This window comes from Zonotrichia albicollis, chromosome 6 (assembly GCF_047830755.1).
Source record: "Zonotrichia albicollis isolate bZonAlb1 chromosome 6, bZonAlb1.hap1, whole genome shotgun sequence".
Classification (NCBI taxonomy): Eukaryota; Metazoa; Chordata; class Aves; order Passeriformes; family Passerellidae; genus Zonotrichia; species Zonotrichia albicollis.
This window is the reverse complement of record NC_133824.1, coordinates 41217124-41242180: the sequence shown is the minus strand read 5'-3', so window position 1 is coordinate 41242180 and position 25057 is coordinate 41217124. Positions and strand designations below refer to the sequence as shown.

Sequence of the window (25057 nt, the reverse complement as noted above, 5' to 3'; positions counted from 1 at the left end):
ATCTTCCCCTGTATCTCACTCCATTGCCAGTTCTCAGTGTTCCCAGACATGGCTGGCAGCTGGAAAGACTCAGTGTTGGGCCATATGTCCCTGCTCCAACCTGTGTGTGTTTCTGAGCTGGTTGTGCCTCGTGAGGATCTGCTGCCATGGGAGCTGGGTTCAGCTGCCATGGATTTTACCTTCCTTCACGTGTGAAGTGGCTGCAGCAGCACTGGTGGTGTCAAAGGCTGGAATGAAAACACACAGCTTGGCCAAATTGCAGTACTTTTCCATAGGAGTGGTACTAGGATGTATTTGCAAGTTCCAAGTGTGTGTGTGTGTGTGTCTCAGGGGAGCGTTTCAATTCCGAGTTTTTCCAAGGGAAGGTCTCTGGCTAGCATGCAATTTACATTGTATCCCCATTCATTCATAGAAATCACTGATTATCTCTGGTTGAAATGTTCTTCAAACCGGCCCTGAGGCAGTTGACTGAGATGCTGAATTTCAACAGAAATAGTCTAAATTCAATTGAGTATAAGTCCTCTACTGGGAAGTGTTGAGTAAGTTTAATTACAAGCCACTGCAGTGATGATAATAAGCGTGTCTACCAGTGCCTATGGTACTCTCATCTCTCATTCTTGGTGTAAATAAATTAGTCAGATCAAGCATTAGGAAAACCCATGTACTGTAAAATGAGGGATTGTTGGAAGAGGCTGGAGAGGAAAAGCTGTGGAGTTTTCCTCACTGAAAGTTATTGAGAGCATAGCATAGAAATACCTGCTAGTGCCTGACCTGAATGCACTCAGACTTACTGCGGGCAGAGGCATGGGAAGAAATGCAGTGCAGGGCTGTTTGAGATCTCTTTCAGCCTGGGGTGGAAGGATAACACATTCAGGAGTTAACCATTTCACGTAATTTCGGTATGTGTCTCTCTTCTCCGTGCCGAATGGGGCCTTAAGTAGTCGTTTGCTCTGTTTTGCCCCTTGTCAAAATGACACCATAGCTGTGTTAATTCTGCTGCAAGAATGTATCAAGAGTCAATGCAGTGCCGTTTCACAAATGCTACAATGTTGCCTATTGCTCCAAATTCTGCTCCAGGTAATGAATTGCAAATCTTGAAAACCTCAAACTTAGAATTCTCCCCTTTCCTCCCAGTATTGTAATTTGTACTTGAGGCTTCCACGTGCAGCTGCAGCCACACTAGGGGAGGAGAGTAATGCAGCCTTGGCCCAGGTGCATCCCTATAAGGTACGTCAGTGGTAGAAAAAAGTTACAAGGGTAGTTTGAATAGTTGTTTAGGGACCAAAATTGTGACTACTTACTTTCTGAAAAAGGATGTATGTAAGTGGAATGGAAAGGAGCTTCAGTGGGATTTTGACTTGCTGCTTGGAGCTGTCTGACTTCAATGTCTGCCCTAAGAGCATAGGAATACCAGGCTCCTGCTGAGAGAGGCTGCTGCTTTAAGTCACTCTTGGCAGGAGCCTCTCCCCTTCAACTGAAAACAGAGACTAATTTCCTGATTTAGGAGACACAATTTGTTATGAGAAGTTGGGCAATGTAAATACCAGCAACAAGGATCCTCCTGAAAGAGGAGAGCTCTGCTGGAGTACTTGCCTGCTGGATGTACAGTTCCCTGGAATCTGCTGCAGGTGGGGCATGACTTGTGGCAAGGAGAAAGCTGCTGTGGAGACTCTGGAGTTGAATTTGCTGTTACCTATTATCAAAAGTAGAGTCCTGTGTTCTGGTGTATAACTTACTATCTATATTTTGTATAGCTGTTACTATCAGTTTCTGTTTATTAGTACTGCTTATCTTTCCAAGGTCCTTCTAGCAGATGTCTGCTTGGAAAGCCTGGGTGTAATTTGGTTGATATTGTGGTCTCTCTGCAGGCCTGAACAATAGTCTTTTTTATCCCCAGCTCCCCTGCTGCTGGAGCTGAATGTCAGGGATTTACAGAGCAGAGGGCCAGAGAAGAAAAGTGGAGCAGAATTTGGGCTGCTGCTTGTTTTCCATCAGTTGTAATGCTATTCCTCCAGTATAAGGTGCATCCTGATTATCTCTATTCCACCTGCAAATAGTTTCCACTCTTTTTCCAGTTTCAGGGTTTTTCTCTTTCCTGGGTGAGATCGGAAACCCAATGTGTTCATGCATTGCCCAACAGGGAGAGTGAAAGTCTGCACCCTACATGTTTGTGCAGTTAAACATGGACTAGAAAACAGAAATGCAGATGGTTGGGGTTTTATTCTTATCTTCCAATGCCATGTTATATCCACAAGACCACCAGATTTTTGTGACTAGGTGCTTCATGGTCATGGGAGTATTCAGCATCAGTGGTGACTGGTGGAGAGCTGACCTGTCCCAAGTGTCATTTCATGTTAAACTGTTCTGGAGCAAACAAAGATGAAGTGCTCAGAATGGACATGTGAGAGAAGCAGAAGTGAGGGAGATTTTTCTTCTTGTATTAGAAAGTTAAAGCAAAATGTTTGGTTTCATTTTTCTACTCCATGCAGTTTCTGGAAGCATCAGTACTATCATGCTGGTGAGAAATGTGGGGAATGTTGCAGGAGTTCATTTAATTCAAATCATTTTCTATTGCATAGTAATTGGTTCATAATAGATATATTTAGGACAATATGTGCAAAAATGATGCTTTTCTGCAAAGTGAGGGTGTTCCATGCCTCAGTGTCCTCCAAAAGCTTTTGTGGGCTTGTTCTTCTCTCAGGCATTCTAGGGAACTGTGTTGGGGAATGGGTTAAGTGGCTGCTTAGGGCAGGACTCAGGCTGTTGTTTCATGTGAGGACAGCAGAAGTATCAGCTCCAGGATGGGTTATTACCATGCCTAGTGCCCATCTCAGATGTTTGAAACTGACTTGGTATGTTCACCACAAACACAACAGTCTGACATTGTTCAACCTGCTTGTGTGTGTTTGTGTCATTTAAATTGTGCAAAGGAGAGGACACAGGAACTCTATTCCTTGCTTACCTAAAGACACTGAATCCATGTTGTACCCAAGGCAGAAATCCACCTTTTCTTTGGTCTAACATTATTTCTAAAGATAGGACACACCTAATACATGAGTCAGTTCCCTACATGCCATTAGTCTCATACATGCCATAGGAGAAGGCCACCTCTTTGTGGTAACCAGGAAGGAACAGATGTTTTTATCACCTTTGGTCACTGTGAGTAGTGCCTTACTCATGATAACCACCCATGGGGATCAGTCAGGCTATTTGCAGTGCAGTGTCATTCACTGTGTGGGAGATTATCAGAGACTGGTCCCTTTTATAAAAAACAACCAGTTTTCTCTTGCACTAGAATGTTTCTAATGGGATCACCTAATTTATTTATTGCCTTAGAATGTTTCCAGTGGAATCTCCTCATTTTCTCAGGGAAATTTCTAAAAATTACTCCCTGCTGAAATTAATTGTGATTTCAGTGGAGCACTTGTGGCAATTTAGGAACAGTTCTACCCTAAACTCATGTGCACGGACTCAGGGTGCCCTGGGAAGGGAAACTGGGTAGATTTGACAGTGCAGTGTGATTCCAGCTTTTACCAAGGCAGGATCTTGGTAAAATGAACATTGGTATGTTCATTGTGAGATGTTTTTCTGCTTCTGTTAAAATGCTGTAGCTACCTTGCATTTGGTAAAGAGATAAATGCTACCTGCCAATCTGTCTCTCTTTGGAAAAAGCTCCATTTGTAATTACTGTTTTATTTGCTTTGATGGAGATGCCTGGGCTTGTTAAGTCCTACACTGTTTGACTGAGCTGAGTGGTCTGATCAAGGGAAGTTGCTGTGAAATTTTCTTCTGCTTTGGTAAAAGTCAGTTTGGTGCACAGAGTTGGTGAGATGCCAAGGAGATGTGTCTTTCTGAGGTCTAAGCTCTGCTTTTTGTGAATGTCATGTAGGACTGTGAGATGAGTTCAAGGAGGAAGAGGGGAGCCCTTTTCTCACGATGGAAATCCTTGGAAAGAATTTAAGAGCAGGACAGATGAAGGGAGTGGTATTCTTCAGCTGAGTGTTCCAAGTGAAGGGTGCAATTGAGTGGATGTTGAGTGGGTTAGGGGCTGAATGTGTCTAACCATGTACATGTGCATTTAGTCTTGCAGGTTGCCTTTGATGTAGAATTGTTAATTATCTTTTTTTCAAATTACAATTAAAAAAAAAAGAACCAGCTGAGGGATTTATTTCCCCCATGTGAGTGTTGTTTCCTCAGTCCTGGCTGCTCTGGGTGGAATTGTTCATTGCCAAGTTTTAAGTGTAGCTTAAGGTTAATAGTTAGGGCTGGGGGTTAGGATTAAGGGTTGGTTTAGGCTTAGTCAGGGTTAGGTTTAGAGTTAGGGTTCACAAGCTTAATTATGCCTCTCCATACACTATAAGCTCATCTGCACTATTATCTTGCTGATTAAATTGCAGTGATCTGTTTTGTTTATAAGCAAAAAAAAAAAAAAAAAGTGATATGTAATAGTTGAGAGGCAGTAATTGGAATTTTCCAGTGCTTTTTCAGCAAGGAACTGTAGCACTAAGCTTTCTCAGTCTTGAACTTTCTCATTTGATAGAGGTAATGTATCTAAATAGATATTTCTTTTTCCTTGTGAATGTTTTTTTAAATAGAAATTTTCCACTCATTGTCCATTAATATAATTTGGCACAAAGACTAATTGCATGGGCGGGCACAGTGATAGAGATATAAATCTCTTCCAGTGACAGTGTCTTGAAATAGCAATCAGTAAAGATATCATCACTGCAGTGTTACATTGCAGATAGATTTTGCTGCCTTTCTTTGAGGATGAGTGTTGTATTGAATCCATCCATGTGTGTGTACATGTGTGTGCTGTGTGTGCAGCTGTGGATATTAATTGCTGTTGGATCCTTCTGTCCCTGAACCATTTGGGTGTGATGAATGGTACCATGTAGAGATCTAAGCAAAAAACAATTTCTGCCTTCTTTTTTGTCCAACTTCACCCACACTGTAACACTGTTACCCAGCGTGCTCAGGAGTGCTAGGTCATGTTTAGCTATCCCAGGCCCCTCTAACATCCCTGGAAATCCTGGAGTTGACCAGCTTTGAACTCAATATTTGAAGCTAGATTTCAAGGGATTAAATGTACACTTGGCTTGTTTGATTTAGTTTTTTTCACCAGCAGGTCCTCAGTTACCCACCTTCTTGCCTGTCCCCACAGGGAAGCACTTTGGTTGTCCCTCCTAAACTGAATCATGGCAATCTGTCACCTCAGTCTTGCTGGAAATGCTGTAAAATGCCAGAGCACAAGTAGCAGGTTTGAGGTCTTGTATTCTGCTTGGTGTGGTCACCTGCTGTTCAGTGCAGGGAGCTGCAGAGAAGGGACGTTTGTGTGGCCAGTCCTCTACTGCTGTGTTCCAGGTGTGGGATCACAGCTAAAGTCTGTTTTTATCTGTTTTTCCATTACTGGTGTATTCACTCTGTTTAATACAAGCAAAAATATTCCAGAAGCCAGCCTGGCTCTGACATGTTAGTCTTGGTTCCCTTGTGCTGATCTCTTCTTGCCCATGCTGCCACTGAACCACCAGTGGGACAAGTCTGGAGACTCAGCATCAGGGAATCTCTGACTCACTGATGACACAGCTGCAGAAATGGATTTTCTTGGCAGAAGAGACTAAAACAGGCGTGGTTTCAGAGGAAAAAAAATCCCTTGGCAGCCACTTTATGTTGCCATTTTCAAAATGGCATGTTCTGTCAGAAATGCTGCTTCCACCCATTCTTGCTTGCTTTGGATTTAGAAACACACTCTTTGATGGGGAAAGCGGACTTGGGGCCACAAGTCCTTCCTTTGGGTGTCCACCCCTTCAAGGCAAAGGCTATTTTCTAGATCACAGCACTCAAGTCTGACTGTATTTATCAGAGTTAGCTGCTGCATGTCCTCCTGTGCCTCCAGCACATGCAGCACCTCCTGGGTGGAGTGCAGGCACTGGCTGTTCTGCTGGATTGAGAGTCGTTCCCTCCTTGCTGTGCAGCTGCTGTGCAGCACAGTTTAAACCAGAAGCCAATGCAACACATGATACCCAGCTATCTGTGGCATGAAATGGTGTTACCACTTCAAAGGCAGCCCAGAGCCTTGTGGTCGTCCTCTCAAACAGACCCTGCTCTCTGCTAAACATAAAAGGACGTTGTGTAAATAGCCTCACTTGCATCAAAGTCAGGTCACCAGCTGTGGATCTGGCTCCACGTGTCTGGTGTGTTCTTTACCAGCAGAGATAATGGTATTTAAAGAGACTTTTACTGAGGGTTTTGACTTTTTGGTGTTTTTTACTGCATCTGGCTCCATTACTGGTTTTCTTACCATTCCTACAACATCTTTTTCTTTTTGGGAGCTGTTGTAAAAGCAGAATCTTGTACAGCTGAAAGCATTAGATCCAAAGGGTGCATGAAGAGGGAGCAAAACAGTCTAGTTCTGACTCAGGTTGCTGGATTCAAAGGAAGCTGACACATCAGTCACCTCATATCCAGTCCCATGGTTCTACCTTAATTTTAAGCTAGAGTACACAATGTATGTCTGTGTAAAAGGCCATAGTGAAAACAAGAGTGTTGGAAGAAATAAGGTAATTTACTTTTTATGGGTGTTCCTTCTGTCCTGGTTTATGTAGCTCCAGACAATAAGTAGCTGCAGTTAAAGTAAATTAAGCCTAATGAGCAGTTTAAAGTAAGTGCCCCATACATTCAACTTACCAGCACAGACTGCAGAAAAAAATGACCACTGAACAAGTTACTGGCATAGTCTGAAGTATGTGGGTCTTACTGTATAAAGTACTATCAAAATCATGCTAGGAGGCATCAAAATTTCTTCAGATTGCCTGATTCTCTGACACAAAAGCACAAGCTTCTGAACATCTTGAAATCTGGGTTTCTGAAGGTTTGGATAAATTTGCATTTTGCTGGAATTTTTAAAATCTGAATAACTCTTACCAAGAAAAGCCTTTTTTGTACCACTTCACCCTCAGTGGCTGTGTTTCTTATCAGAGGTTGTCTGCCATATGCCAATAAAAAGAAGTACTTAGGACAAAGCATGTTGGCACCAAGCAGTAAGTGGGGGTATGAAAATGTGTGACTCTGAAAATGGACCAGAGCTGTGGTTGCAGTTACAATTTTTGTAGATGAGTGATTTGATTTGGAAAAAAGTCCTTCCAAAGGTGGGGTGACATGTTGGTTCATGGAAGCAAGCTGCCACTGCTGAGAAGTCAAGTTCATGATTTAGCAAACACTTTTTCATTTTCCCTTTTTAATTGCAGAAGTCAGTCACAGTTCATCTTCTGCATGTTGGGCCACGAGGAAGAGCAACTTCCTCGTCATCCCTTATGCTGGCTTTTTCTCACTGTATGTATGAAACTAAGGAGTGATTTTTTTCCTACCACTTTTAGTAACTAAAGTCACAACAAACAATTCAGGATTGTACATAATCACGATGGCTCAGTCTGTTTAGAAAGTTTACTTTGCCATGTAGCAGCCAGCACATGTTTTTTCCATATGGAGTTTTTTGGTCTTTTGTGCTCTGTAGCTGCTGGAAGCAAAGGACACTTGGGTGGGTGAGGAGCACCCTTGTCCTGCCTTCACTGTGTACTGGGACATGTGGGCTCCAAGACTGGTCCCAGCAGCCTTTGTCCTGATTTTCAGCAGTCAGAGCCCAAGTTTGCCTGGTGCACTGACCCATTTGCCCGTGGCTTGCTGAACTCACTCAGCCTTTTCCTCCAGTTCTCGACTGGGCAGCTCTTGAGCCTGCCAGTCCTCCTTGTCTCTGTCCTTCTGGCAGCAGCAGGACAAACTCTCTCCTGTTCTTCTCCTCTGCACATTTACAGTCTGCCTTCAAGAAAAGGATTTCCCTCTGCAGCTTTTGTTTATTAAACTGAGAAAAAGAACAACGCCCTGAACCCAAAGCCCTGACATTTATTGGGAGCATGGCAGTGATTCAGACAAGCACAAATCCTGTCACCACCTTACTGTGTCATTTGGGAATATCATTACAAAATAGTGCACATTTCACACAGCAGTATTTCCTCAGTGTCCTGGCCCTGGAAAACCTCCTGTTACTGGATACTCACCAAGTTGTTAATGGAAAGTTTGGAAGCAGATGAGGCAAAATTTATAAACACATCTTAGCTATCTTCTTGCTTCTTCCTGAATCACAGGATCTAATCATAGATTTGGAGAAAGGTTTACATTCTCTCTTAACTAGGGCTCAAAGCCCAGACCTACCCATAATTATTTCTCATAGCTTTGTTCCCAGAAACAGGCACAGAGAATGTAACAGAAGTATTCCCAAGATTAGCCTGCCTGAACATCGTGAGTAGAGTAATCTGCCTAGAGGGATGGATGCTGAGAATACTCTTGCTGCTGTTGGTGGCTCCCCCTTCCTGCCATTTGAGGCTTCTTTATTAGTTTCTAACAGCTTTTATTTTCTTGTGCTTTTCTGCCTGGCTTTTCATACACACCTCTTTGATACCTGGGATCCTGGGTTCTTTGAACTGCAAGGCAAACTGGCTGTAATTCATTCAAGTGTCTCTGTGGACATGTCCAAAATGGTACCTCTTTAATCTGATCCTGTAATGCCTTGCATTTTTTTCATTCTTCTACCTTGTTACTACAGTATTTTACTGGTCAGGTACAGTGGAGCCCCTGTGAAGGCAGAAAGATAGAGCTCTTCTGAAAATTAGCCCTGTAGCAACACAGCATCACAGTCATTGATGGTGGTAGTAGCAGGGAAGATCTGTGTTGGTTAGTAGATGTTAATGCTATAAGTTGACCAAGTTCTGAATGTGTTCTTTCAGGGGACTGCCAGCACAGAAAAGCCTGCAGACCAGGCTATGGGATCAGTGCTGAATCTATTATTCTTCAGGAATTAAAGTGCTGTGATTCAGCAAAGTTACTTTCTTTAGCATGAGCAATGAGCTGGGTTGCTGTCAGTGGCAGCACTGCTGGGGAAAAGCAGCATCCTGTCAAAGCTGTACTTTGCATAAAGCAGCAATAATGCCTCAGTATGATCAGGAACCCTCTTCCTATGGCACTGTTAGTTTGCAGACAGAAAAGACTGATTTAGGCAAAAGATGCTTTTTAGCAGGTAGGACTGACAGAACTTTGTTTCCAATGGCCTCTGTTTTATACTTAAATGTTGCCTTGACATATATGAATGTCAAATAAAAACTGTAGCAGTCATTTTAAATATAGCAAAGGCTTGAGAGGGGTGGAATTAAGGAAAAGGCAGGAAATTGTTTTAACTCCTGCATTGGTAAAGCCACTGACACAAGTTATAGAATTGGTTAAACCATGGAAATAAAACATGTCTTTTCTGAAAAATTGAGATGTTAGTTTCTACACCTTTTTTTTTTTTTTTTTTTTTTTTTTATTAATACGGCAATTTAGGGAGCTGGTAAAGGCTTGGCCCTGCTCAGAGAGCATCTTGGAAGCAGTTTAGGAAAACAGATTAATTAATTCTATTTGCTTAAAAAATAGGTCTAGTTTGTAAATAGCATGCGAAGGTGTAGCAAGAAGGATTTGTAGGATTGTTTGAGAACAGTCTTACAGCAATTTAGAACTGAAAGGTTTTTCTTTATCAAAATTCTGGATATAAAATGGTTTAATCTGCTGCTTACTAGAAATGAAGGGCTTGCCTGTGTCATTCCAAAATGTGCATTTTGGAAATCAGCAGTTAATGGGGACTCTGGAAGTGGTGAGAAATCATTGCCAGGCGTGCATCAGAAAGCAATTCTTGCTCCATCTCCTCCTCCTTTTGCTTGATGGAAAAGCAGCATGTAAGCCTGCTATGTTTCTTTTCTGACACTCTGCAATCACAAAAAATGCAAAGCACAAATCTCTTTCATGTCAATGATATTTCAAGAGGATTCCAGGTCTAAAAGGAGAAAGAAAAACAAGTTGTTTCTTATTTATTTGCTTTGTTTTGTTGTTTTCTTTTGAAGCTAGAAATGCACTGTGAAGATTGTACAATCAGGGAAGGGCCTGGGAACCTCAGCTGTGCTAAGCCCTCCTTGCCAGAACCACTGAAGTCCTCATCTCCACACTGGGATGGCCAAAGGCTCCTGGGGCTGGAGGGCTGAGCAGGGTTGTAGGGAGCCTTCCTCAGCAATGCCTGTGTCCTGCTGCCTGGCCAGAGGGGGGTTAAGGGCTGCCTGCCTGCTCCATGATTCAGAGAGATTCCAAGGGAGAAAGTGTGCCTTTTCTTGCAGGAAATCAGAAGAAACAAAGGGAGATGCCTTTGATGCTTCAGCTGTAGGAAAAAGCTGTCTCTTGTGTTACTTGGGCATTGTCTTTGACTGAGTAAGAAATGTCCAGAGGAAAAGGGCCAGTGTAAACTTTGAGACAGGAGCATGCTGAGATTTCCCTAGACAGTTTAATTTCCAAAGTCATTGGGTCTTTGGAAGCAGCTTTGCTACTGGACGTGTGTGGGAGTTGAACCTACTTGCATAATCCATGTGTCAGCTCAGTTGGTTTCTAGTTGTGAATTCATCAGGTCATCAATTTGTTGCAAGCATCAGAATTTGGAAGTATTTTAAGTGGGACTGTCTGTTCTAAGGTCTGGTTTTGCATTGTTAATTTAGTAATACAAAGCTGTATGTGCTGCTTGGCCTTTCTCTAACAGCATTTAATAGAGGTCTTTCTGAATGTTGTCCTCTTTTTTGAAGATCAAAGTGTTTTGCCTGCTTTTTAAGAAAGCAATCAATTCAGCCAAACATAGAAAAAACCACCTGGTCATATGAGCTTGGGGACCCAGACATGCTTTTCCATTTACGTGAAGGACACAGTTACTTGGCAGAAATGGAGCATAAACAAAGAAAGAAACAGTGAGAACACAATTACCAGGCGCATGGAAAATTACTTTCAAGCAAGTCTCTTTGAGATCAAGAAGTGTTAAGACAAATCCTGTCCACACTGACCCCAGGCAGGTCACCACTGACCCAAGCCCAGCTGAGGGTATGAGCTGGCAAGAGGTCAAACACATACCAGTTTGCAGAAATTGATTTTGTTATGGCATTCATTCTGAACTAGTGTAAGAGGTAGGACATCTTGGAAGCAGTTATAATAGTTTCCTTCTGGGAAGAAATTTGATGATTTGCCATTGTTTTTCTGTGCCTGAGATGGATGGTAGAGGTAGATGTGCCGTTGTTCACAAATGATGCTGTGACAGTTCCCTGCTCTGGATTGTCATGCCTTGCCTGGAGCCAGTGAGTCTCAAGGCTGCCAAGGGCAGACCACAGTCTAAAACTGTTTATGAGGAGCCACCAGGTTGCTGTGATATTTAGTGATTCATTGCAGAGCAGGGGTTGCTGCCTCTGCATGCATCCATTCCAAAATTCTCTGCTCTTTAAGAGGCAATAAAAAATGGTGAACCAAGGGAAACACAGGGCTTCAGAGACCATAAAATCTTTTTCCTGGGCAAAACTGTTCCTAACACCTCCTTGTCTCATGTGCCCTGAAAAATCCCCTCTGTTTTCACAGCTAGGGTGTCCTTCTCAGACAGAAGCCCTGCATCTATCCCATCTCAGTGGGGATCTCGGGCCCATCACAGTGCTAGTTGCTTGTGAACCCTTTTCTTTAAATTCATCCCAGTTTTTATTTTTGGCTCATAATACCCAGCCACAGAGGCTTCTTTAAAAACTGTCTGAAAGTGAAAGAAACACTTTTGCCTGAAGAGTCCCTGAGACTCTGGGACATGCAGTAAAAAAATTTTACTTTCCACTCTTTCTGTTAATTACTTCCAGAATTTACTGCAGAGTTCCTCTGCCTTCTTAAGTGAGGCTGGATATTTCTGGGGTACTGTGCACCCTGCATGGTTCTTCCCCTGCTGGTAACCCCAGTTTCTGTGGGTGCCCTGATTATCCCAGCCCCTCGTGGGAGAGGGTCTGTGGACCCTGGCCTTGGTATCACTCCTTGCCTGACACCCCACTGGGATTTATCATTTCCTCCAAGGTGGCAGCTTCAGAATCCTGGCAGTGTTTGTGCTGGCTGACACATGAGCATTGCCTCCCACGAGGATTTCAATAGTTTCCTCCTGCAGTGTCTCTGATAGTTGAAGTATCTGATCCAATGTAAGATCATGTCTCAGCAGGTGCTGCGGTTTCAGCAAACAAAGGTCTGTCAAGTGTGGAAGGTGGTGTTTATGCATACATTTAATCCTTGTTTGCTCAGTACTTTTAAGGTGTGAAATACCTCTAAAATGTTGGCTTCTCATTGTTACTATTACCTCTGCCTCTTCACTTATTCATGAGAAATTAGTGCAACAAGTGGGAGTTCTTCTGAAATCCTTTAGCCACATCATTCCAGATGTCTTGGAGGAATCTGGTCTGACACAAGTGTGCCCCAAGACTCCAATGCGTGCAGCAATTCAGTTAGAATTGTTATCATGGAAACATGTTGGAATGAGTTACACAACTGGAACACTGCAATGGAGGGCTACAATCTTTACAGAAGAGATAGACTGGGAAGGAGCAGGAGTGTTGCACTCTCTGATAAGGAACGGGGGGATTGTGAAGGGCTGTTTCAGAGACAAACAGCTAAAAACAGCTTGAGCTTATAAGTGAAAGTGAAGGACCACACCAACAAAGGACACCTTATGGGTGGGATCTACTGCAGACACCTGACCCAGGGGGAACCTGTGGCTGGGGCCTCTTGGCTCAGCTGCAGGAAGCATCATGCTCACAAGCCGTCATCCTGATGAGGGATTTCAGCCATCCAGATGCAGCTGGCTGTAGGCAATCCAGGGACTCCTGGAGTGCATCAAGGGTAAATTTCAGATCCAAGTGTTACACAAACCAGGAGGGAAGATGCATTAGTGGACCTGGTGCTCACCAATGCAAATGAACAGGGGTTCATGGTTACAGGGATTAAGATTGGAGGCAGCCTGGGCTGTAGTGAGCATGCCCTGGCTGGGTTTGTGATCTCAAGAAACATGGGTGTGGCAAAGAGCAAAGTCAGGACCCTGAACTTTAAAACAGTAAACTTCCAGCTGTTTAAAGAATTAGTGGATGAGATTCCCTGGGAAACTCACTGCCCTGAGTTTATCCCAAATCCTGTCCTTAGCTGACCAGAGCTGGCAACTCTTTAAGGCCACTTTTCTTAGAGCACATGACCTCTCCCTCTCAATGTGCAAGAAATCAAGTAAGGCAGGCCAGAAACAGCATGGCCGAGCAGAGACCTTCCTCTCAAGCTGATGAGCAAGAAGAAAATGCATAGCTAGTGGAGACAGGGTCAGATGACTGGGGAATGTACAGGGATAATGTTGGGATGGGATCAGGAAAGGTAAGGCATGGATAAAATGGGATTTGGCAAGGGATGTGAAGATAACTAGGAGGGATTCTTCAAGTACAGTGGCCAGAAAAGAAAGGCCAAAGAGAGTGTACTATCCCCCCACCCCCTCCAATAAAGGAGAAGGGAGAGGTGGTGTCAAGGGAGGGGATCCTGCCCCTCTTCTCTCATGAGACCCCACCTGGAGTGCTGCATCCAGCTCTGGGGCCCTCAACACAAGAAAGAGGTGGATCTGTTGGAAAGAGTCCAAAGGAGAGCCATGAGCATGGTCAGAGGCATTGACCACCTCTCCTGTGAGGACGGGCTGAAAGAGCTGGAGTTGTTTAGCCTGGAGAAGAGAAGGCTCCAGGGAGACTTCATTGTGGCCTTCCAGTACTTAAATGGGGTTATAAAAAAGAGGGAGAGCAACTTTTTACATGGGCAGATAGTGATGAGACAAGGGAGAATGGTTTGAAACCGAAAGAGGGCAGATTTAGATCAGACATTAGAAAGAAATTCTTCAGTGTGAGGATGATAAAGCAGAGGAACAGGTTGCCCAGAGAAGCTGTGGATGCTCCATCCCTGGAAGTGTTCATGGCCAGGCTGGATGGGGCTCTGGGCAGCCTGATCTAGAGGAAGGTGTATCTATGGGTTCAGCAGAAGTTGATCTTTTAGGTCCCTTCCAAGCCATTGCATGATTCTGATTCTCTGAAGTCAGTGTAAAACTGTACAAAATGATACTGACTGATACACTGCACTGGGTGACAGCAGCAGATAAAATATTTTTGCAAAACTCTTTCTTCATGATAAGGACCAGGGAAGAGCACATCCTGGAGAGAACAACAGCAACACAGATAGCCTTGGGGGCGAGCTTTGGCTGAGGTGTGTGTTCTGTGTTTGTCTCTTAATTTAGCAGTATCGGGAAAACCCACGAAGGAAAAAATGTGGATATTTTCCAGATGCAGAGTGATTCAGGGCTGTAATTACAAATGCTCGCCTACTGAAATATTTGTACAATTGCCATGGGATACTGTAACTAGCAACATCCATTGGACTGTTTTTAAATCTAAAGCAGTAATACTGTGCTAGTGTACCTGAAGTCTGCACCAGTGCTTGGCAAACCTGCTTCTGCGTGGTTCGTTTAGGTTCTGTACAGCTTAAGAAATGATGCTTTTACTGCTCAGCTGCATCAACTGAGAAATCTTTGTCAAACTCCGTTTATTTCTGAGTCCTGTGCAGAGCACACCGAGTGATTCCACAGTTGCAAGGATTTACTTTATTCCTTTCAGTTTCATTTCAGAAAGGAGTGAATTGGAGAGGGTTGTTTGTTTCGGTTTGGGGTTTTTTTTTGCTTTTGGTTGCACAGGGATTCTGTGGGCTAAGAAGCCACTAAAAAGGAACAGAATGAGAGTGAGAGATTATGCAGGACAGGAATAGATCTATCACAGAGTTGCAGATTGTTTGTTGCTGCCGTGCTTTGATAAGTGACAGCAACTGGCTGTAATTCTCCCGGTGCTGCCCAGCTGCTTTGATCAGCAGCGAAACTGTTAACAGGGCTGACAATTAATTATTGTCGATGGGCATTGCAGCTTGAACTTCCCCTGCCAAACAGTGGCAGATCACACCCGCTCTGGGCTATTGTTTAAGGCTTTCTTTGGACATATCGCTGGGCTGAATCACGTCGTGCTTCTTCCCGGGATTTTCCTGCACAGTGGCCGTGGTTAGAGAGCCGCCCCGGTTTTCGGAGCGAACGCCGGGCTCGCAGGCAGGGTGCCGGCAGCGTGTGGGAGGTGTGCTTGAGAGCCATGTGCCCCTGGAGCAGAGGCTCTGCGTGCCGGTGCCTTCCCTGGCTCCCGTGCTGATCTGCAGCCTGGAGCTGAGCAGCGCCCAGGAGGGGTCAGAAAGCCCTGTGAGCATGTAGCGGGCGGCGAGGAGCTGGGGAAGGGATGGTGGCTCTGAATGCAGGTGTGTGGGAGAGAAGAGTGACTGCCCTCTGAGCTGCGAGCGCTGCGGTGAGTGTCCTTTTCCCTTCCCCAAGACTGATCCCACCTTCCTACTTTCTTACCACTCTCTAAAATCCTCCCTTTGTGTAGGCTCTTTCTTTATGCCTTTCAGTCTCTCCTTTTTTTACCTGACCTCCTCTTCTCCCCTCATCTCTTATACCCCTCCTTTCAGTCTCCTCTTCTTTGTTTCCATCCCATGCCTCAGAGGCTGGACGGTCTTAAGCAATTGCAGTGTGTTCTTTTGAACATTTATAGCCTTATGCTTTGGGAACCTTTGACTGGCAGGAATTGTATCTGATGGATTTGAAAGTATCTGAGCACCCTATTTGCATTTCTGCCTGTCTGCTCAAAACCACACGGACACTCAGCTCCCTTGAGGCTTGAATTCTGATAGCAGCAGCTGTGGCAGTGGCATCCTGTGATTTGCTTCATCAGTTGACATTTCAAGAAATTTGGACTGATATAATAAGGTTGGCCATTTTACTGCCCTCTGCTGCTAAACAGCTTGGGTACCTTCTCACCTGCATAAAGGGTAGATATAACTGGCTTTATTAGTGAGAGCCCACATGAAAGTGTGCCCCCTCTGTAAGTTTTTATTGCTGTTATTATTACTGTCCAGCAATCTGCATTGATTTGTGGTCTGTTTTATTCAGCTAAACCCATGATCAGCCTGATCCTTCTCTGCCTCTAGATTGCTTGTAGAATTAGGAGTTTTTGCAGTGTTTTCAAGATCAGGAGCAAATCCTCTCAAAATTAGGTCTTGCCTATGTAAACAACTTGCGCTACTTTTTAACTGCTGTTCTGTAATATTGATACAACCCTCCCCTAGTGTGAATTCAGCTATGCCAGTATGAACATGCTTATACCAGTGTGGCTTGTTCCCCTGTGGGAAAGAAGAACCAGCTCTTCCAGTATAAAGCACTTTTTTTGGCTCTGATTACATCCACACTTTTGTTGTATCATCAGAAATATAGCAGCAAATAATACTTGTAATTTAATGAGGACAAACTGGTACAAAATCATGTATAGAACAAGTCTTGGTCTGCAGACTGCCTCAATAACTCTTTGACAAGCACTGTTGAGCATGCTGTGTATTCATAATCTTGTCTTTGTGACCAGAGGTACAGTGGAAGGACTTGGTGTTACTGCCATTATGTATTCACAGTTAAGAAACTAAGAACTGGCCAGTGTGTTGGCTATAAAGTCACGACTGTGAGTCATGTGAGTCGTGGTTGTTGTTTATTTATAAATAAAGTACCAAAGATTTTATTCACTTTCAGAGTGATTACTGACCATTGCTTTTATGTGCAGCCAATTGGCAATGTAATGGCAGAGATGTAAATTCCAGTAATGCTTGCTTAGAGGTGCCTTTGAGCTGTCAGGGAAATAGAGAGATATTTTAACAATGTCACAAAAATGGTTCCTGAAAATCCACTTGCAGCAGGGTAATGGGAGTGCCTGGTGGGTGTGAAACACTTATCTGTGGTCATCTACCACAGTCATCAGCAGGGCAGGGCAGTCTAGAGACCAACAGTACATAGTGAAACTTTGAAAAATTCCAATCAGACACTATATCATCATGGTTTATCAGTGGGGTTAATCTAGATGATCAGTATGTGTCTTGTAGCAAGGAAATGTGTAGGGAAGACTTTTGGTGTTTGCAGGCAAAGGAGAAGTATATTTGGTATAGAAATCACTTTCTATGCAGAGCTTTTTGGGAAGGCAGTGCCACCAGCTGAAGTGTTTTTTTGGGCAAGAACTGTCTTAATTGTACATGACTGACTGCTGTCTGGAAACATGGGATCTAACTAAAGCTTTTAGGTTCTCTTCTACCAGAGAAAATAAGCAGGGGAGGCTCCTTTTCTTCTGCAAGGTAAGAGGTCATTTTAAGGTATTTTAAGTTATTTCAAGGTGATATAAAGGAATTGATGGAGGGGGGAGAAGCTGGTGCCATTAGGGAACTGCAGAGGTTTGTTAGAAGGAACATGCTTTGTTGTGCTGCTTGTTGGCACAGTTATCTTGACAGGTTGCTGAGGGAAGTAAATTTTCACAGAACCTAATAGTTTCCTCCTATGAGTTAGTGTCACCTCTGTCTCATTTAATTCCCACCTTTGCTTGCTGTGAGTGCCATTTCCACGCTGCGTTTCTCAACTTCATTACCTCCAGACTGAGCACTGCTTTGGGAGCGGCTTTCCAAACTGCGAGGGGCTTGTTCTGCAGAGCAAGGTGCAAATCTCCTTTGCTGTTTTTTCCCTGAGCTCAGTGACTCCCCATGACTGCAGTGATGGTGGCACAGGTGACTCCCAAGGGCAGGCTGGGGCTGCAGCTGGGGTGGCACAGGCAGGCAGCAGGCAATAAAATTGCTGTATGGTCATCAGGAGCAAGCAGCTGACCTTGAGCAAACCTGCAGCTGGGTTGTGACCCAGCTGAATGTCCAGCTTGCCCTGGTCTTTGCTGCCTCCTTCTAGGAGGAAGGTGATCTGTGGGAGTCCTTCTGCTGGGTTACATTATTTCTTTCCCTGAGCTGACTCATGGGTTGTGTCTGTTCTGTTTGCATCGGGTGGGAACTGCAAGCTGTCAACAGCTGATCTTCCACCTTAAAGAGTCCAGCAACATTGGCAGTCCTGGAAGAGAGGCAGAGACGTCAGACAGGTCCTTGCCTGCATCTCTTGGCAGCATGGTTTGCAGTCAGGACAGTTTGTGAGATTGACAGACAGAGGTAGTCTCAGCTTGGCCCCACTCCCACATGAGTCTGCAGAATCGACTGCTGAGCAGTTTTGGAAAGGTCCCTTTTATTAATCTGCTTGCCTCCACTTTTAAGCAGATAGGAAATTGTTCATTAAAAAAGGCCCAGTTGTCCTTACAGTGGTCTCATCACTGCTGTCTGAGGAGTGAAGCTGTTAATATCTGTGTTTACACATTTCTCTAAAGATGAGGAGATGAGTGGAAGATTAGTTTTGCTGCGAAAGGCACTGAATGAGCTGACCTGATCAAGGAGAGGACGTTAAAATGTTACGCTCTTTAGTTTTCTCTGCTTCACTCAGACATTAGCTGCTGTGGTCTGATGCTGTTTAGCAAATACATTTGGGTCCAAGTGCTGCTTGAGATGATAGAAACCCAATATGCTTTTTGAGGCAGAGGCAATTACTTGTTATGTGTTTGTACAGCTCCTAACACTGTGGGTTGCTGTGCCTCCTGATTGCTAATGGCTGAGCAATAGTGTTTGTTACTGGCAGTTGGTAATAGCAGCCTGTGTTTGTGCCCTGTAGGGGAATTTGGTACATGTGCACAGCCATGGGATGTTAAAGATTTTGTACCTTTTAGAGGCACCACAAAATCTGCATAGACCATCTAGCCTTCTGCCATTTTAAGTGCTTCCTTACTACATTTAAGAGATAGTTGTTTATTATTTCCCCTGTTGCCCTCCCAAACTTTTCAAATCTTTCCCATCTGGGCTCTTTTGTTTATGAATTCTTCTGTGTTTGGAGCTTGTAGGCAGCCACCACTTTGAAGCCTGCTTTTCTAATACAAACCAAAGAGTTGCCAGGAAGTATCATGGGCTCTTGCTCTCCTCTGTGCTCTCTTTACAGCTCTGCAGGTCTCTGAGATTGCCTCTGTTCTACCAGTTGGATGCTCAGCCATGCACTGCCTACTGTCAATCAGCATCTCCCTGCTAAGGAGGCCACAAAACTTCCCTGATTTACGCAGCAGAGGATCTGATAGAGAACAGATATTTTCATTCATTTTGGCTTGTTTGTGTTGAGAAATCAATGTGGCAGCTCCCTCCTGTTGTATGAGACCCCCATAGCTGAAGCCTATCCCTTTTTTCCTGGTATGGAAGAGAAGAGCTGGTCAGCCCTGAGAGGGCCTGAAGTCTGGCCTCATAAAAACTGTCTGTCATCTTTTAGCCATTCTCTTTGTCACTTCCTTTCCATAGCAGAGATAATGGAAGTGTTTCCTGCTAACTCCTGTCTCTGTGATAAATTGCTGTGTCCCTTATTGGAAAGCATTGTACAGCTGCTCTTAGCACTGTGATAAAGAAAACGCTGTGAACTGGCTGCATTGTGTTTGGCTTCCTTTCAGACAAGGCCAGTCTGGACGCTGAGGACCTGATCTTCCTTTTGGGTCAGACCTCAGCTCACATTTGTGTGGGAGGCAGGGATTTATGTTTGCTTAAAGCCACATTTGTGCTTTTGGCATGGAGCCATTGAAGGTCAGTGTGATCCATAAATCTCTAGAAGCAGGGTCTGCAGGTGCCCCTTGTTTTCCATACCTCCTTTGGACTCTCCTCCCTCCCCTGTGGCATGGATATCCTTGTCTTGGTGTTGTGTTGTGTGGTGAGGGCTTCCCTTACCCTCCCCAGGCAGAGCTGATTTTGACCTCCCTTGTATTTCCAGTTGCCAGTGCTTATAGCCAGGAGGCTTTGTAGCCAAGCTATACTATTGTTTCAGTTCAGATTTTTTTTGCCTGGATCTCTCCATTCAGTGACAAAAAAGCTGGTGTCAGTATAGGTTAGCTTTAAAGTGATGAGAAGAGTCCTATTCCTGAATTCCACAGCTTTCAGATTTGTTGTCTTGTATCAAGAGTTGTATTGTTAGGTTTGCTGCCCCCCAGCCTGGGAGTCCTGATTCTCCAGGGCTTTAGTTTATGGCTGATAACTCAGTTTCAGTCTTGCTTCTGTCCAGCATGCTGCACCTGGTAGTGGGACAATTGTATGAGTAGCAGAGTAGTCACTGGCAAAAGTACTGGGATAGTTTTAGTTGAACAGGTAGGAGATGGGCAAAGGTAAATAGACAGTTAAATATGTATTACATGGGTGTGCTCATCCACCTGTGTGCCTAAAACTCCCTCTGGCTGAGTTGAAGGAAAGCCACAATGCAGAGAGTTATGCTGTCTGCTTGTTTTCACGGTGTGAGGTAAACTGGGAGAGAAGGAGAGACTGGGGTAGGCACAGGAGGGTTTTCATCCTGAGAGCTGAGGCTGAGAGTGGGTTTCATCATGCGTGCTCAATCAGCCTTTGCACGGTTTGAGTCCTTTGGGCTCATTTAACACAGCATAAATCCCACCCTGCACACTCTTTGTGAGTTGTCTAGTTCCCCTCCTCCTGCAGAGATTTTTAATTAAAAATCTAGGACCAAAATAACTGCAGTACTGACTTTTAACTATTGTTGAAGGAAGAGCTGGATGTTCTCGTTTCTGAGAAATAGTGAGGTTTATGCAAAGATACTCAGTATATTAATTTCCTGAAGAATTTCAGGTACAGTGGCTATATCAGAGGAAGTATAGGTGGATTCTAAATTTAAAGCACTGTACAACAGATCTTGGTATATTACAATGCCCACAAGACAGAGAAGCTGAACAGGGGCATATAAGGATCTCTTCAAAAATAGATGCACTTCTTTAAAATTTATTTGGTCATGTTTATTCAGCCCTCCTTATGAAGGCCCCTGAGATTTACAGATCCTGTCTGAATCTGATAGGAGAAACAAGAAAATAGAGGAGTGGAAAATTCAGCATGATTAGAGCCCCACAGGATGTGGTCATTTCCCCATCATTTACCTGTTCTGCAGAAGTAGGTGAGCCAGGTCAGCTATAATCTAGTAGGCTTGGGGTTAGAGCCATTGGGTGGAGATATAATTTGTGCTCATACAAGATTTCAAGGTAGAAACACACTTCTAATCTAAAATTCTTTGGGACAGTGGATGCTCACAGTGTAATCTGGAACTGAATCTTTGTGGTATTGAACAGCACTTGTTTTCTGCCTTTAAGATGGTCAGTAAACATCCTTTCCTGCCATTACCCTTGCCTTACTGCTGGGAGCCCATATCTGGGAATGGCTCAACAGACTTGAGGTAGAAATTGATTCTGGATTACTTTGTTACATGGGGGCAATATTTCACAAACAAGGGAATAATATCAGAGGGACCCTCTCAAGTATGAAAGCAGGTCTTCAAATTAACTTGGTATTTCCTAGCAGTTGTGTGGTGGGAATGTAGCCCCAAGGCACAATCTTTTCGAGACTTAATTGTATAAAGGCTGATGTGGATATCATAGAAAGCCATCAGTGAGGCTTGCAGTCATCTGGGTTTTTAGAAATGTCATTAAAAGTAGGATACTTCCATTAAAGGGGAGTATGTTCTCATTATGTGATTTAGCAGGATGAGGCAGTTATGATGCTCTTTAATATGTTCTTTTCAAAGAAAAATAACAAGGCAAGAACTGACCTTGACGTGTAGCGTGCTTGCAAATGATGTAACTGTGCCCCTGTCCAAACCAAAGTGGTTTTGTCATGGCTTTAAATTTCAAATAGCTTTAGCTAAAGCAACTAAGTTACTGTCTTATTGGTGTTTCTGTGTACCATATCTCACTGCCTTGAGTTTATCCCAAATCCTGTCAGCCCCTGCAGGAGTGGGGATGGCAGGGTCCCATGTGGGACTGAGCTCCCTCTTCCCAAAGCCTGTTGTGGTGAATCCATGAGGGTGGCCCTTACCACAGCCTGAGCTCTCTTACCCCTGAGGTAGCTCTAGAAATAAAGGGTTATTAGAAAGCTGTTCTCTTAGAACAGCTACAGTTTAAAAAGATTGTGTGGGAGGTTGTTGGAGGGTGTCACTAACAGCACACATGAAAACTTCAGGGCATGGCAGGATGTGGGACAGCCATTCCTCAAGCAACATGTACTGTGTGAGTTATGGATAATTACTGGAAAGCTCAATGTGTCAGAGGTGGAAGTGGTTCACCATTATGTAATTCATTAATTCTGTTCATGGGACTCAGAGACTTGCTCCCTGAAATGCCTGGGCTTGGAGATGTGTTCGCAGCAGGCCTCAAATGAAAACTGTCACTGGTAGACGAGCTGTGGAGATCAATAACCACAGCAAAAAGGAAGCAGAGCACTTCAAATCTGCTTTTGAGTTATATGTCCAGCATCTTCATCTTTAGGCCTAATATTATTTATATTGAAATTAATAACTGAGTGTTTATTTCCTTAACTAATACAAAGCTTTCAGAACTGTTCTTTAGTGCCTTATACCATGTCTTTGTGTCTGAGCCTCATGCCCATGGAAGTCAAAGGGAATTTTGCCTTTTGGCTTGGACATTGTGGTTTGGCAGTGCCAAAACCACTGTGTGCTGCCCAGGGGATGTGCCCACACTCCCAGCACAAGCAGCAGGGATTCAGGGGTCATCTGTACTGCAAGTGAGGTGTGGTGGTGCCTTATATCTGCTTACCTGAACAAGCTTGAACGAGCAGCAGGCACCAGCATGGATTTCAGAGTGAATTGGCCATGTGGTGCTTGTATGATTTCTCAGATACCATTTCTAGCCTGCCTTGCCTTACATGCCTTCATTGTAGCCCACACTGTTAGCCCTACTCCAGCTGTCTGGCTCAAGGGTGGTTTGTGTGTGTGTGCCCAAGTTAGGCTTACACCTTGATTTTGTGTTAACTGTATCTCTAAGAGCCTCCTGAGTTCACTGCTGAAAAGCAGGTGGGAATGCTTTGTGTCACCTCTGTGAAACTTTCAGTTAAAGATGTATGGAAGTATTTCTAGATGAACAGAAATTTAGAGGCAGAGATCTGGTTTCCTGAGTTTGTCCCAAAGTGGATCCTTTCTGGAATTTCTTGGCTAGTTTGTTATGAATACTGCATCAGGAGATGAGTTGTGATCTGTGATTGCACATTTCTTCCTATATGCTGCACATGTGCTTAGTTGTACATTATATTTTGGTGAGGAGTCTTTGCTAATCTGAGTTTTAACTTTCTTTTCCTGCTTAGAAGAATGCTGATGAGAGATATCAGTAACAAATAATGGTAAGCTTTAAATAAAAGTTCAGTAAGATGGATAAGGTGCTTGGTATATACTTAACAGGTGTGATTTATCTCTTCAGTTGAAAATATTAGAACATGGGATTAAAGGGCTGAAGAGGATTCCAAGCAAGCACCTCATCTTCCTGCATAGATTGGTGCTTCAAGAGAATGCCTTTGCATGAGCTATGAGTTGAGATGCATTCAGGAACTGGGGGCTAAAGGAGATTATGCAAAGTATGATTTACTGAAAATAAAGTGAGATAAAGAGATCTGCAGGAAAGGTTCTCACTCCTGTTTTTCACTGAGTGCTGGAGACTCTCATCTTTCTGGTAGTGTGGGTTAGACCTTCAATTCTGCATGCACCTGCCGTTACCAAGGAAATAATTAATGTTGATGTAGTAGTTGTAATTACAGCAAGTGAGGTATGATCTATGCAGTTAACAAGGGGAAAGACCAGTGAAATGCTATGTCAGGAGAAGCTCCTCAGTGCTAGTGGGAAATTTAATATGCTTTGTTAAATTAATAGCCTTTGCATAACAATCAATTTACAGTTTAAAGGGCAGAGGAGGTAGATGTAAAAATCATTAAGCATTCATTTCAGCAACCCACTCGATATTCTTAGCTGGAAGAAATAGCCAGTGCAATATTTACTGAGTCAGTTGCAGCTGTTTTGAGAAAGAGGCAAACCACACAAGGATTGTGTAGGCAGTGCTTATTGCAGTGACCTTTTCTAAGCCATGAGGTTGCAGTGATCCCTTTCCCCAACACAACGTGGCTATAGTGATGGGCAGGTGTTTGCTCACAAATATTTTTCCAAACCAGAGATAATTCTGAAGTTTTCCTACATGTCAAATAAAAATGTTCTGCCCTATGTGACCCTACCTTGAAGTTTCCAAGTCCTGTGTTAGATAGGGATCCCCAGAGGACTGACCTGGGATATTTTTCCTCAGTGTAGGCATTCAGGGCCTGGTTTTGCCTGCAGTTGTTCTGTTTGTAGCCTTTGTACATAATGCTCACCATAGAGAGAGATTAGTTGTAAGAAGATTATGCCTCTGAGTGCTGCTGGTGTGCCTGAAGCTGGAAATGTTCTGGTGTATACAAAGGAAACATTAATCAAGACGTCTTACAGAGAATTAAGGGAGGAAATAGTTCTGTCTCCTGATTACTATGTGAATTTCACTGCCCAGTGCAGGAAAAGGCAGGGAGTGATAGAAAGAGGTTGTTCTTCTGCTCTCAGAGAAAGCAAGGGCACGTTGCTGGGGTGGCTGTGGCAGGCAAGGTCCACAAAAACAGCACAAGGGAGGCAGCTCTAAGGACTCTGCAGAACATGTGAGCTTTGACATGGATTGCAGGGACAAACTAGCCATGCTCCTGGGCTTGCCAAAGCAGCTGAGAGAAATCTATTGCATATAATCTTAACAAAGCCCATCCCTTGGTTGCAGATAGGTGTCTTCAGCAACCCACCCTACTTGATTTTCCAGCCTGGGCTGATTGTCCAGCTGAGTAGTGTGGCATGCAGCAGAGGATATGGCAATGCATAAAATCAGAGCACTCCTGCAGTACCACTGGTGAGGAAAGGTGCTCTTGCCTTGCACCACAGAGACATAGCTGACCCCAAATAATTAAGGGAATTGAGAATAGCTGACATATGCTCTGAAGCTCCATTGCTTCAGGTTCCAACTAAGAGCCCAAGAGCCCAAAACATTCAGTGTCAGCTGCAAAATGTGTGTTTTACCATTTCTCTAATCAACAAACATGAATTAGGCAGAGAAAAACATTGCCTGCACAGTCACTTTGCACTGTTTCGGGTTTTGTTTAACTGCTACTAGGGGGGTGGTGGTCCAATTATCTATCTTATTAATAGGCATTTTTGGAAATAGCTTTCAAAACCAGATTTCACAGACTTCCTGAATTGATTGTGGTTCTTCTGCTGTTGTAAATCACCAGCACACCACTGAACTAATAATTTACCCTTATTGAGGATCTGTGCTGCTGCTTTTTC

General features: G+C 43.8%; 1 protein-coding gene across 6 annotated transcripts in view; it reads left to right on the top strand.

Annotated features, from left to right (window-relative positions):
- The window catches only part of OSBPL5 (oxysterol binding protein like 5), a 178980-nt gene that overhangs the window by 81414 nt on the left and 72509 nt on the right, over positions 1 to 25057 (top strand). Inside the window, exon 1 of one of the 6 annotated variants that reach the window (XM_005486585.4) lies at positions 14795 to 15260. The exons of the other annotated variants lie outside the window; for them this stretch is intronic. The gene's annotated coding sequence lies outside the window, so the exon portion shown is untranslated. Of the gene's footprint in view, positions 1 to 14794; positions 15261 to 25057 lie in introns of those variants that run through there. 6 annotated transcript variants of the gene reach the window in all.